Raw genomic sequence first — 11962 nt, 5'->3', positions numbered from 1 at the left:
AGACTTTTGCTTTCTAGGAAAGAATGGTGCAAGCAGAGCAGCTCTATTCTACACAGTGAAACCAGCTCAGAGAGATGAGCAGCCATGTCTCTGCTGACTTTGCAACCAGGCTCATGAGACTGGACTTCATTCTCGTATCCACACATTACAACGACGGTTGATTCTAGGGGTCAGCGTCATCGAACTAAGGAATACCCAGACAGCTGGAAAGTATTCCTGGGAATGTCTGTGAAGGGTTGTGGAAAATAAATAATACTCCTAAAAGACAGCTCCCCAAGAAAAACAGAGGGACAGCGTGGCTCGGGAGAAGGGAGGGGAAATTGGTCAAACATTAAACCTCTCCTAGTGCACCCTTTCCCAATAAATTGTCTAATAAACTTAGATCTTTCACAAATTAGTCCTAAATGGAGGCACAGCAAATACTGAAACTCTGGGAAACGATGGATCCCAGAATAAGAACAATGAGTCAACCTTTTCAACCACCCTTCTAAGTTAAAGTTTTAACCTATGCAACTAGCCCCTGATGGTCAAAACCACATGTACACAGCTTCCAATGATTACATCCCTCCATAACTTAGGGCCATTTTACCCATTCAGAAAATGGGCCCCAATGGTGTCCGAGTCTGCACAGGAAAAAAGACTTCTCTGAATACGTCGAGGTCTGCCTCCCATCCTTTTGCACTTACAGTCTGTGAGGATGTTTCCAGGAGAGACTGGCATTTGAATCAGTGTATTAAGTAGGAAGGATCTGCCTTCATCCAGGGGCTGGGACAGAATCAATGGACAGAGGAAAGGTGAATTCACTTCCTCTCCTGGAACTGAGATGCCCATTTCTCCTGTCCTGGGTGTCAGAATGCCAGGTTCTTGGGCCTTTCAGACTCTAGCACTTGACACCAGTGCTCCCCAGTTCTCAGGCCTTGGGTCTTGGGCTGAGACTTATAGACACTACCAGTTTCCCTGATTTTCAGACTTTGGAACTTGAGCTGAACTACATCATCAGCTTGCAGATAGAATATCGAGGCACTTCTTCAGCTTCCAGGATCACATGAGCCAATTCCCCAAATAAATCCTCTCTTCTATATCTGTCTATCACTTACCTATCAATCATCCACCTACCATTGAGGGAGATGTAGAAGGGCCTTGGCAGCCAGGCCAAGATGGTGAGTGAGGAGGTCAGGGACAGGGTCAGAACAAAGGAGCGTGGAGAGGATCTTCTACTGAGTTCAACTTCCTGCTTGGTGAAAGTGTTTGTGGACATAAGCAGGGGACCCAACCAGACAGACAAGTCCACACTCACGCTCCTAAGCAGGGGATCCAGTAGAAAAACTAAAATACATGTGTGGACACAGGGGGCACCAATCAATAAAATTGAGAAGAGCGTAGACCAAGAGTGTAATGTACAAAGCTGCTCCCCCTGCCCTTTCCATTGCAGCCATTTCCCCGCCTCCCAACTACTGTCAGTCTGTGAACATCCTAGCTAGCTATTGGTTCATCGGTCAGTTTGCAAGTATCCTTCTCCGTTATTGGTCCCCTGTTATCCCGGCGGAATTCAACTGCTTCACGGTAGCTACCCCACCATTTTTTCTCATGCTTTTCTCTCTCCTACTCACTTGCTTTCTCTCTCCTCCTCGCTTTTCCACTCTCTCTAGCACGCGCCCTTTCTCTCCCTCTCTTTTTTTCTCTTACCCTGCAGGGAGACACTTTGTTTGCTTAATAAACTCCCTTATGTGATTTCCTGTGTCCGGTGTGGTTTTCATGGGATTTCTTACAAAGAGGAGATAAGGGAAGGAGGAAATTCCAGAGACCATAAGAAGAACAGGCCAAAACTCCACCACCAGACTCCTTGCCAGGGCCCCTTCTCTTTGGAGAAGTATGTTATTGTCATTTTTACAATGAACCTGCTGCTTGCTGCTACTCTGTATCCTGTTCTTCAATCTTTGCTGAGAGGAGACAGTGAACCCAGCACCCCCAGATGGTAACACTATCATCTACCTCCTATGAGTTCTCTGGGCCTCCCTGATGTATATATATACATCACTGGGTAAATTTGGGGCATTTTCTGCCCTGAAACTCTGAGAAAATTGGGATCCACACGTTGGGCAGAGGAGGTAGTTCTTTGTTTAGATATTCCATTAGTTTGCTGTTTTGTTTTAGAAAAGTCCTTATCTGATTCATGGGGCTTGCAAATATTTATCTTCCTGCTCATCTCACTATGAGCCTCTGGTATCCCTTTTCTAGTTGACTTAGGGAAAGAGAAAATTGTGAAGGACTTCAAATTCTTGAAGAGGAAATGTAATCTACCATCTGCTAGGCACCTTCTTTGTTCTATTTGTGATGGTTTTTCTGTTGCCGAAATCTCAGTCCTCATTCCTGATGTCAATCCAATAATGAGGATGCGATTTTGAGAAAAAGGAAAAAGAAGGTTTATTGCTTTGCTAGCAAAGGAGAAACACAGGGGACTCCTTCACCAAAGGCTGTGATTCTCCCCATCAGCAGGAACGGGGGCTACATTCTGCTGGAGTTGTAATTCACTTGTTAATTTGAGAGATGGTCATTTCTGAGATCTTCTGGTACCATCCCCAAAGTCTGGGTTACTTTGTTCCTATGGTGGGTGTGCACTCAGGGAGAGATAGCTCTGCCTAGGATGGGGGAGAAAGGTACTGTAATGTATGAAGCTGCTCCCCCGCCCATCAGGTACAGCCATTTTGCCCGCCTCCCAACCACTTGTCAATCTGTGAACATCCTAGCTAGCTATTGGTTCATCAGTCAGCTTGCAAGTATCCTTCTCCCATATTGGTCCCCTGTTAGCCCGGCAGAATTCAACTGTTTTACTGTAGCTTCCCCGCCATCTTTTTCCATTCTTCTGTCTGTCCCACACACTTTTCTCTATCCTCCTGGCTTTCCTCTCTCTCTAGCGTGCGCCCTTTCTTTTCCTTTCTCTTTTCCTCTCATTTTCTCTCTTACCCTGCAGGGAGACACTCTGATTGCTTAATAAATTTCCTTATATGATTTCCCGTGTCTGGCGTGGTTCCGTGGAAATTCTTTACAGGTACTCCTGCTTTCCCTGAGATTAGGGAGGGGGAGAGATTAGGGAGGAGCAGGGAGAGAGGAAAAGAAAGAAACATGTCCATTTAAAAAATAAGTTGTAGAGGCAGCAGCAAGGGCTATATTCAAAGCATAAAGTGGAGCACTGTTACATTTCCTCTTTAGAACTCTCCTGTGAGTACAGGACAGGAAGGAGACAGGCATCAAGAAGTGGCTCACCTGATGGATGCTGGGAGTAGGCTTTGGACCCAAGTTTGTCTTGCCTTTCCATTGCTGCTCCCTACACCTTGGGAAATGAAATTAAAAGGTGGATTAGGCTAGTGTTTACTGTGAGCAGTGGGGTGTAAAAGAACCAAGGGGCCCATCACAGCTGCTTCTCCTCTCCTGGCCTCTGTCACTGCAGAGACTGGCAACCAGGGGAGAGGTTCTGCTTTGATGGGGGGGGGGTGACCCAAGAAGGTCAAGCCCTTCCCCCAAGCCCCTGCCCCAGCAGCACAGAATCACTGAGCAAGTTCACTTCTAGGCAGGGTTGGGAGGGCCTCCTTGTCTGGCTTGGAAGGCCTTTTGGGGGATGTGGTCTCACTGGTGGACAGTTAATAACTTCCCCTAGCTTTCCTCCCTCCAGGTGGCTCCTCTACAGAGGTTTTCATTAGCATGCAGAGCTTAATCTCATTAAGTATTGATGTCAGCAGCATTTATTTTTACTGCAGTTGGAGAAGGGAAAAGGTTAGGTCCTTGAGGAGCCCATTCATATGCATGACTCCCTCCAGCCCCAGCAAACCTTTCTTAGGCTCTCCCTCTCTCTTCTCAAAAGCACTGGGAAACCTTGAAGGCTGCAGCCTAAGAAAAGGGGGAGGAGGCACCAGCCTCGGTCCTAGAGGATCCTCCTCCCTTCCTCCTACTCTTTGCACACACACTCACATGTCCCAGGGTGGTCAGCTCCTCTCTTTGAGTAGGTTAAGATATTTGTTGGGAAGAAATCCTGGCTCTGCAGGTCTTGGATCCTTGCTCTGCTAGTGCAGGGACGGTAGCGTAGACATCGAGCAGAGTCCACACAGCTTTGTCTCCAATCAATCTGACCCAACACCACCAGATGTCTCATGTTCTCCAATACCCTGGCCTCCCCTTATCTGGGGCTGTTGAAGCCAGAATTGGGGACAGGCAGTTAGTGTAGAAATAGGGGATGGGGCAAATTGAGGAATTGGAAGCCTCTGGAAGTTGGAGACTGCTCCTGGGAGAATGGGATGTCAAGGATCTCCAGAGCCCATTGATTACCAAATTTACCTGTGCTTGTCAGAGACTACAGGCAGGGAGTCGCTAATTAATGCCCCCTGGGCCCTTGCCTGACTAAATCACTTTGACCCTCCCCCTGTCCATCTCACCTGCAAAACCAGGCCTAGTCACACAGGCAGGAAGGAGAGATAAGGGGGGAGAGAACTGGAGAACAAAAGAGACCTTAACCTATAAAAGATGTAGGGCGTGCTCACTTCTTGGGATTCTAGAACATCAGCCATGGCCCCCTTCTCTCCCTTGGGAAAAATCTGTATTATTACTACTTTTAAATAAAACCTGCTTCATATGCTTGCCTTGGCAGAACTCGTCACCGGTAACCGGCGGTATCAGTGTCACACAAGAAAACCCCCTTATCCCCAGACGAAGGGTCCAGAGGAGTACCTACCTGGAGAGAAGGGGGAGGTTGACTCAGGACTACTGGGTTTTTGGCATAAATGACAGAAAAGAATTTCAGTATGCACCAGTCAGAGGCACAGGCAGAGGTTTATTTAGGAAAGCAGAGGCAAGTTCAAGGGAGAATGTGGGCTAGCTTGAGAGTGAGCAGTGGCATTGTTGAGAACAGGGTGGTATCTGTGCTGCTGTCTCAATCACCCAGATGCAGGCAATACAGGACAAATGGGACTGCTGGACCCCGTGCTTACCAAGGCTGTTAAGAGATATTTGTCTGAGGAATGTGCAGTTGCCTGGAAACCTTATCTATCAAGGACGGGGCGCTTAGCCCCGACTCATCTCCTGCATAGTTCACCCCTTCTCTCCTCCCTTCTTCCACTAGGACCGTTCAGTTCTGGCGGGACCCAATGAGAATCAAATAGATTGGCAGGACCCAACCAGAGGAGGACTAATGTTTAGCTGTTCAAATGTTAACCAATTAAAAGAACACTGTAAAACTGCTTGCCTTTCATTACAAAAACCCTGCTAAACGAGGACTCGGGGCCTCTTAGCGTCACCGGTCACCGAGGGCGCGGAGGACCAGGCTCGAGCTTGCTAATAAGTGACTCTTTGTTGCTTGCATTGATCATGGTCTCTGGTGGTCTTTGTGGGGTCTCGAGCCTTTGGGCACAACAGCATCTCATTGGTGTGGGGTGTTGACGTTCACAGAGGGATGGTTGCTAGAGGCTGGACTAGGGGTGGAGTCAGAGCAAAGCAAAGCAACTGCTCCAGTTTCCCTTTTTGTGGACGTGGGCATGGTCAAGGGTGCTGGCCAAGAGCACAGAGCTAGGTTGCTTAGGAATTGCAACTGTTGGTGGTGCCCTCTATTCCAGTGAGTATGTAACTCTTATGTATGAAGCGGATTAGACCACGACACTTCGTTGCCAAGGGAATAGATAAAATATTATTAATAATAATTACCATTATATATGCCAGACACTTCACCTGCATTAACTAATTTTAGTTCACACAATTACTCTCTAAAGGAGAGATTTTTATCTGCCTTTCAAAGATGTAAAGATTCAGTCCTTTACTCGAGGTCACCCACTGGAAAGCAAAGGATAAGGATTCCCTCGAAGTTTGCCTTCTGTACGGTGTGTCTTCCTGTCTGTCCACACAAGACCAGGAAAGAGATGAGAGAGGTGGATTTTCCTGCAGCAGATGCTGAGCTGGACTTTGGAGCACAGCATGCTTATTAAAGATGAATACCTCTATAAGACAGGGGCAGAAAGAGGGATGGGACAGAGGAAGATGAACAGAGATGCAGATTGACGAGGCTTCGGCCAGCCCTATGGGGCACTGTGGACCATCTGTGACAACAAAATTGGGCGTAGGCAATAAAGAAATAGTTTTTGGTATGGTAAAACTGAACCCATGTTATCATGGGATAAAGGTTCAGGGATGTAGTCTCAGGAACTATATTTGGCTCAGTATCAGAAACCATTCTTTTTCCCAAATCAATTTGGGATTGGATTTTGCTCTCCCACAAACAAACCGACCCTGGAGGTCATGAGTATGAGATTTCTGCACGTGAGTCTGTGATATCACCAGAGCTCTTTCCTCTTCTTTAGTGTAACAACTCCCTCTTTGACCAAATCCTTGTCAGGCTTCTTTGAGCCCTTTTTGATTGGGCTTTGATTTGGGTCCCCATCCTATCTTTGACTTGCCCAGTTCAGTCTGTAATGGTGCAGCCATTTCCCCACCTCCCAACCACTTGTCAATCTGTGAACATCCTAGCTAGCTATTGGTTCATCAGTCAGCTTGCAAGTATCCTTCTCCCATATTGGTCCCCTGTTAGCCCAGCAGAATTCAACTGCTTCACTGCAGCTTCCCCGCCATCTTTTTTCCATTCTTCTGTCTGTCCTAAACACTTTTCTCTATCCTCCTGGCTTTCCTCTCTCTCTAGCGCGCGCTCTTTCTCTTCCTTTCTATTTTCCTCTCATTTTCTCTCTTACCCTGTAGGGAGACACTCTGTTTGCTTAATAAATTCCCTTATGTGATTTCCCGTGTCCAGCATGGTTTTTGTGGGATTCCTTACATCTGGTGCCGTGACTTGGGATGGGTCCTTCCACTGTCATGAGTGGAACCTCATCTAAGCCCCAGTGCCCCCCCGGGCACGGCTCCACCTTCCATTCTGCCTGGTCGCTGTGCTCTGCATTTATCACCAGACTTCAGGTTGGTGAGTACGCTGGTTAATCTGCTGGGTTGATTCCTGATTTTATGGTGGAGATCTCTCTCAGGGTTGAAGCTCATCTCGTTCACACTCGAAAACCCTGATATCAGGTTCTCAACTCTTCTCGGCTTTTGCCTGGCCCCACATGCTCGTGTGACGACACAATCAATGTGCTGCCCCTCATCTCCAGCCCAGTACTCTGGCCTCAGGACGCCCTGGCCACAGACTCGGCTGCATCAGTCCCACCATGGAATCTGGGTCCTCCAATACGGCAGATCCCACCCTGGGAACCCCTGGTACTTAAAGCCATCAAAATCCGTTTGTGTAATGGCACACAGCTTCCGTGAGCCAGCGGGCAGATGGAAAGGGATTCCTTATCTTCAAGTCTTTTCTTTCTTACTTCTTGGCTCTTCCTGCAAGCTCAAGCGCCTCCAAACCTAAATTAAAAGGAACATTTTAGCCTCTTTCAGATTCAGATCTCAGTCAAGGCTTACATTGAAATGTAAATGGGGAAGGTGTTGTGGGAAACCAGTCTGAAACCCAAGGAAAAAAAGCGTCCATTTTAAATTTCTCCTGGGCTACAACTCAGAATTCTTTTCTCCCTTTTACCTTTACTTTCCTTCTCATTTTTTCATGCTTTAATTAATAACCATTATCATTTTTCTTCTAGGACTATTGTTTTTCTTAAATGTTATATTTTTGAGCTCACAATTTTGATCCTACATACCTAGGTTAATGATTTTTGATCAGTTCTTTTTATCCAACTCTAGAGTTATTTTTGAACATCCATTACATTGCAATGGAGATAAATATTACAAGGCCTTTGCTTTTATGTTAAATATAAGTGTGCATAAAAATTAAAAATTTTAAAATGGATCCAAATATTTTTAATTCACCTGATTTAAAGAGGTTCAATTTAAATTGGGTAAACTAATAGAAGTAAAAAGTCCTTAAAATTAACTCACAAGTCTCTAGGTGGTCAAATTAATAAAATGTTAATGTTTATAAATTGTCTAACATCAATTTTTCTAGGACTTTTCTTCAACAGGAAAGAGACAGCAAATACTGTTGGTACACTTGTCTGATATCTTGGTTTTTCTACAATAAGATGAGTGAATTAGAGTCGACATGTATGGGATTACTCAAATGTGTTTGTTAGAGACATCTGATTAATTTATAAAGTTATTCCATGGAGTAACATACTTAAAAACATTATTCTTTGTATACTTAATGTGTTCATAGTTTCCAGGTATACAAACCTTTAAAGCAGAAAATTTACCAAGCTGCTGTTCTCCAAATTAAACTTGTCTGTAATGGTAAACCTATCATTTAATGTTCTGTTATAGGACATGTCATCAATAGGGTAAAATGACATTTAAGAAAGAATGTACTGCGCAGTAGCAAAAATGGAACAACAGTGACTGAGATTGGGGTCTCTGATGACCTCATGGCTGGGGCATGCCTGGTGCCTGGGAGTGCTCCTGTAGGGGCACAAGATGCCTAACTGCTGTGGCAGTACATTGATCTCAGGCACACAGCTCTTGGGCAGGAAGGAATTCTTTTGCTAGATAACCAGTGTTTCATCAGCTCCCTTCTCTGGTTCCTGCCCACCTGACAGTAACTTCGGAACCTAACATTGCACATATAATAAAGATTGCTGACATAACTCTTTAGATCCACATTTCCATCAGAGACCAGAGCTCCATCTGATCTCAGTTTAATCTTCAAAATTTGTGTTTATAACCCTTTATTTTCTAATACTCCTTTGCCCCTCACTGAAAAGCCCCATGTTACCTGAGATAAGGGTCTGCCTCACAACCCTGCTACACATTACAATGGCTCCAAAGTAAGCCTGACTTTAACTCATTTAAAGTTGTATTCAAAAGTTTGATGTTTGTTGTAAAGATTACTGTGATCTCAAATAGGAACTCAGCCAAAATTCATGATAGCTATTGCACAAACTGAATGTTTTACTGTTGGTGATTCCATTTTGTATTTTCCTTGTAAACTCTAATTGTTGCCTGATCAATATTTTGCAGAAGTATTGCTTCAAGAGCAAACATCAGGTTTCAAGATGGCGGACTAGAGGGCGGCTGCATTTCATATTGCTCCAGGACTCAAGATTCAAAAGAAGAGATAGTGAGTGACTTGGGACCAACTCAAAGCCGCCGGGTGAGTCTCTCCCATTGGGGAGGCGTCCCGGATGGGGCGGTAGCCCTGGAACGCAGGGAATTTTGTGAAGTAGAGTTGCTCGGCGAGACGCCCCTCCCCCCGCTGGAGTGGTAAACACGGACAGTGGGGAACTTTGCAGAGGAGGCCACGCAGCACAGCACTTGGTTTCAGAGCAAACTGCCGGGGCTTCGGCGGCTGCCAGAGGAAAAGCTGGGCGGCGAGCTATTTGGACTCAGCAACCGCCTGAACAACAGGGGTGGGGGGCTGTCCTGAGGAGGTGGAGGTGCGCAGTGAGTTGCTTGGTTTCCAAGCGCCCACACAACACCGGGTGGCTGCCTGGAGGAAGAGGCGAGCGGCGGGTCACTGGGGCTTGGAGCATATGTACGAGACTCCCAAGTGGCTGCTCAGAGGACGGGTCACATAGCCAGGCGACTAGGAGCAAAGCACGGTCCGGTCCGGGGACCTAGGCGCCTTTTGTTGAAAGAGCTACACAGAGACAAGCTGAGGGGCGGAGCAAAGGTTCCAGGACTGTGGGCAGCTTCTCTGAGGAGGGGCTACCTAAGGAGACTCGTCTGTGAAGGGCAGGGCTCCCAGGCCCAGGAGGTAGGTCCGGGCCCCTGGGAACGTTGCCTGGGAAGGCAGTCCAGCCCAGGCGGTAGTTGTGGCCTGACGGGAAACTCTAGGAGAGGACTGACCAGCGAGACCTCCCCACCGGGTGAGTCTTCCCCTCTGGGTAAGGTTTTCCCACAAGGACAGTAAAACCAGAGATGCAGGCACAAACAGGTCTTGCCTCAGCCCGCAGCCTAGTTCCCCTTTGGATGACCATTGGTCAACAAGTGGAGGCACATCTGCCCTCTAGCAGGGAATATACCCCACCTGAAGACCACCACCCCTAGAGAGGCAGCTTCCTTGGGGAGCACCGCATTATCAACTTCCTCCAAGACTTCAGGCTACTGAAGGATAAGAGGGGATACACTAGCAATCTTCAAGGACATTATAAGTCAATAGAGGAAATCTGCAACATCTCAGCAGTCCACTGATACCTGAACGACATGAGAAAACAAGGGAAGAAAATGCCTCAAACAAATCTGGATGTTACATCAATAAAATCCAATGACAGCATGGCAGAAGAAATGTCAGAAAGGGAGTTCAGAATGTACATAATTAACATGATAAGGGAAGCAAACGATGAAATGAAGGAGCAAATGCAGGCATTGAATGAACGCACCAATCGACAGTTAAAAGAGAAAATACAGGAAGCAAAAGACCATTTCAATAAAGAGTTAGAGATATTAAAAAAAAAAACCAGAAATCCTTGAAATGAAGGAAACAATAAACCAAATTAAGAACTCCATAGAAAGCACAACCAATAGGATAGAACACCTGGAAGACAGAACCTCAGATATTGAAGACAAAATATTTAACCTTTAAAACAAAGTTGAACAAACAGAGAAGATGGTAAGAAATCATGAACAGAATCTCCAAGAACTATGGGATATCATGAAAAGGCTCACCCAGGTATGTCAAACAAATCCTTCTCAATCTCAGAAACCAAATAGACCATAATACAATAATACTAGGTGATTTTAACACGCCTCTCTCACCACTGGACAGATCTTCCAAACAAAAATTGAACAAAGAAACCATAGATCTCAATAACACAATCAATAATTTAGACTTAAAAGACATTTATAGAATATACCATCCAACGAAGAGTGAATACCCTTTCTTCTCAGCAGCACATGGATCCTTCTCTAAAATAGACCATATATTATGCCACAAAGCTAACGTTAGCAAATACAAGAAGATAGAGACATTTCCTTGTATTTTATCAGATCATAATGGATTGAAATTAGAAATAAATGAAAGAGTAAAAAACAGAAATTACTACAACACCTGGAGATTAAACAATATGCTATTATATGATGAATGGATAACAGAAGGTATTAGGAAGGAAATTAAAAAATTCTTAGAGGTAAATGAGAACAAAGAAACATCATATCAAAATCTCTGGGACACTATGCAAGGAGTACTTAGAGGAAAATTTATTTCATGGAGCGCATTCAATAAAAGATGTAAAGCTCAACAAATAAACGACCTAACACTACAGCTCAAAGCCCTAGAAAAAGAAGAACCGACGAACACCAAAAGTAGTAGAAGACAGGAAATAGTTAAACTCAGAGCTGAAATCAACAAAATTGAAACAAAAGAAACAATACAAAAAATTGACAAAATAAATAGTTGGTTCTTAAAAAAATAAACAAAATTGATAAACCTTTAGCCACACTAACAAAGAGAAGACGAGAGAAAACCCAAATCACCAAAATTCGGAATGAACAAGGAAATATCACAACAGACACGATTGAAATACAAAACATAATTAGAAGCTACTTTGAAAATCTATACTCCAACAAAATAGAAAATTTCAAAGATATCAACAAGTTTCTAGAGACGTATGAATTGCCTAAACTAAATGAGGAGGACATACACAATTTAAATAGACCAATTTCAAGTAATGAAATAGAAGAAGTCATCAAAAGCCTACCAACAAAGAAAAGTCCAGGACCTGATGGTTTCTCAGCCGAGTTCTACAAAACCTTTAAAGTAGAGCTCATTCCAGTACTTTTCAAAGTATTCCATGAAATAGAAGAGGAGGGAACTCTTCCAAACTCATTCTATGAAGCCAATATCACCCTGATACCTAAACTAGACAGAGATACATCGAGGAAAGAAAATTTTAGACCAATATCCTTAATGAACATCAACGCAAAAATTCTGAACAAAATTTTAGCATATCGCATACAAAAACATATTAAAAAGATAGTGCACCATGATCAAGTGGGTTTCATC

The 11962-nt window shown here is 44.6% G+C and overlaps 1 long non-coding RNA gene across 1 annotated transcript; it reads right to left on the bottom strand.

Moving 5' to 3' along the window:
• Window positions 1-2480: 2480 nt before the first annotated feature.
• On the bottom strand, window positions 2481-4072 carry LOC124992489 (uncharacterized). The gene is made up of 4 exons (XR_007110135.1): window positions 3967-4072; window positions 3265-3331; window positions 2965-3064; window positions 2481-2639 (listed from the first exon to the last, which is right to left on the bottom strand). It is a non-coding gene; the product is annotated as an uncharacterized LOC124992489 (long non-coding RNA).
• Between the last annotated feature and the right edge of the window lie 7890 nt (window positions 4073-11962).

Source organism: Sciurus carolinensis, chromosome 9 (genome assembly GCF_902686445.1).
Source record: "Sciurus carolinensis chromosome 9, mSciCar1.2, whole genome shotgun sequence".
Lineage (NCBI taxonomy): Eukaryota > Metazoa > Chordata > Mammalia > Rodentia > Sciuridae > Sciurus > Sciurus carolinensis.
Note: the sequence above shows the minus strand (reverse complement) of the source record. Positions and strands in the feature narration are given on the sequence as shown.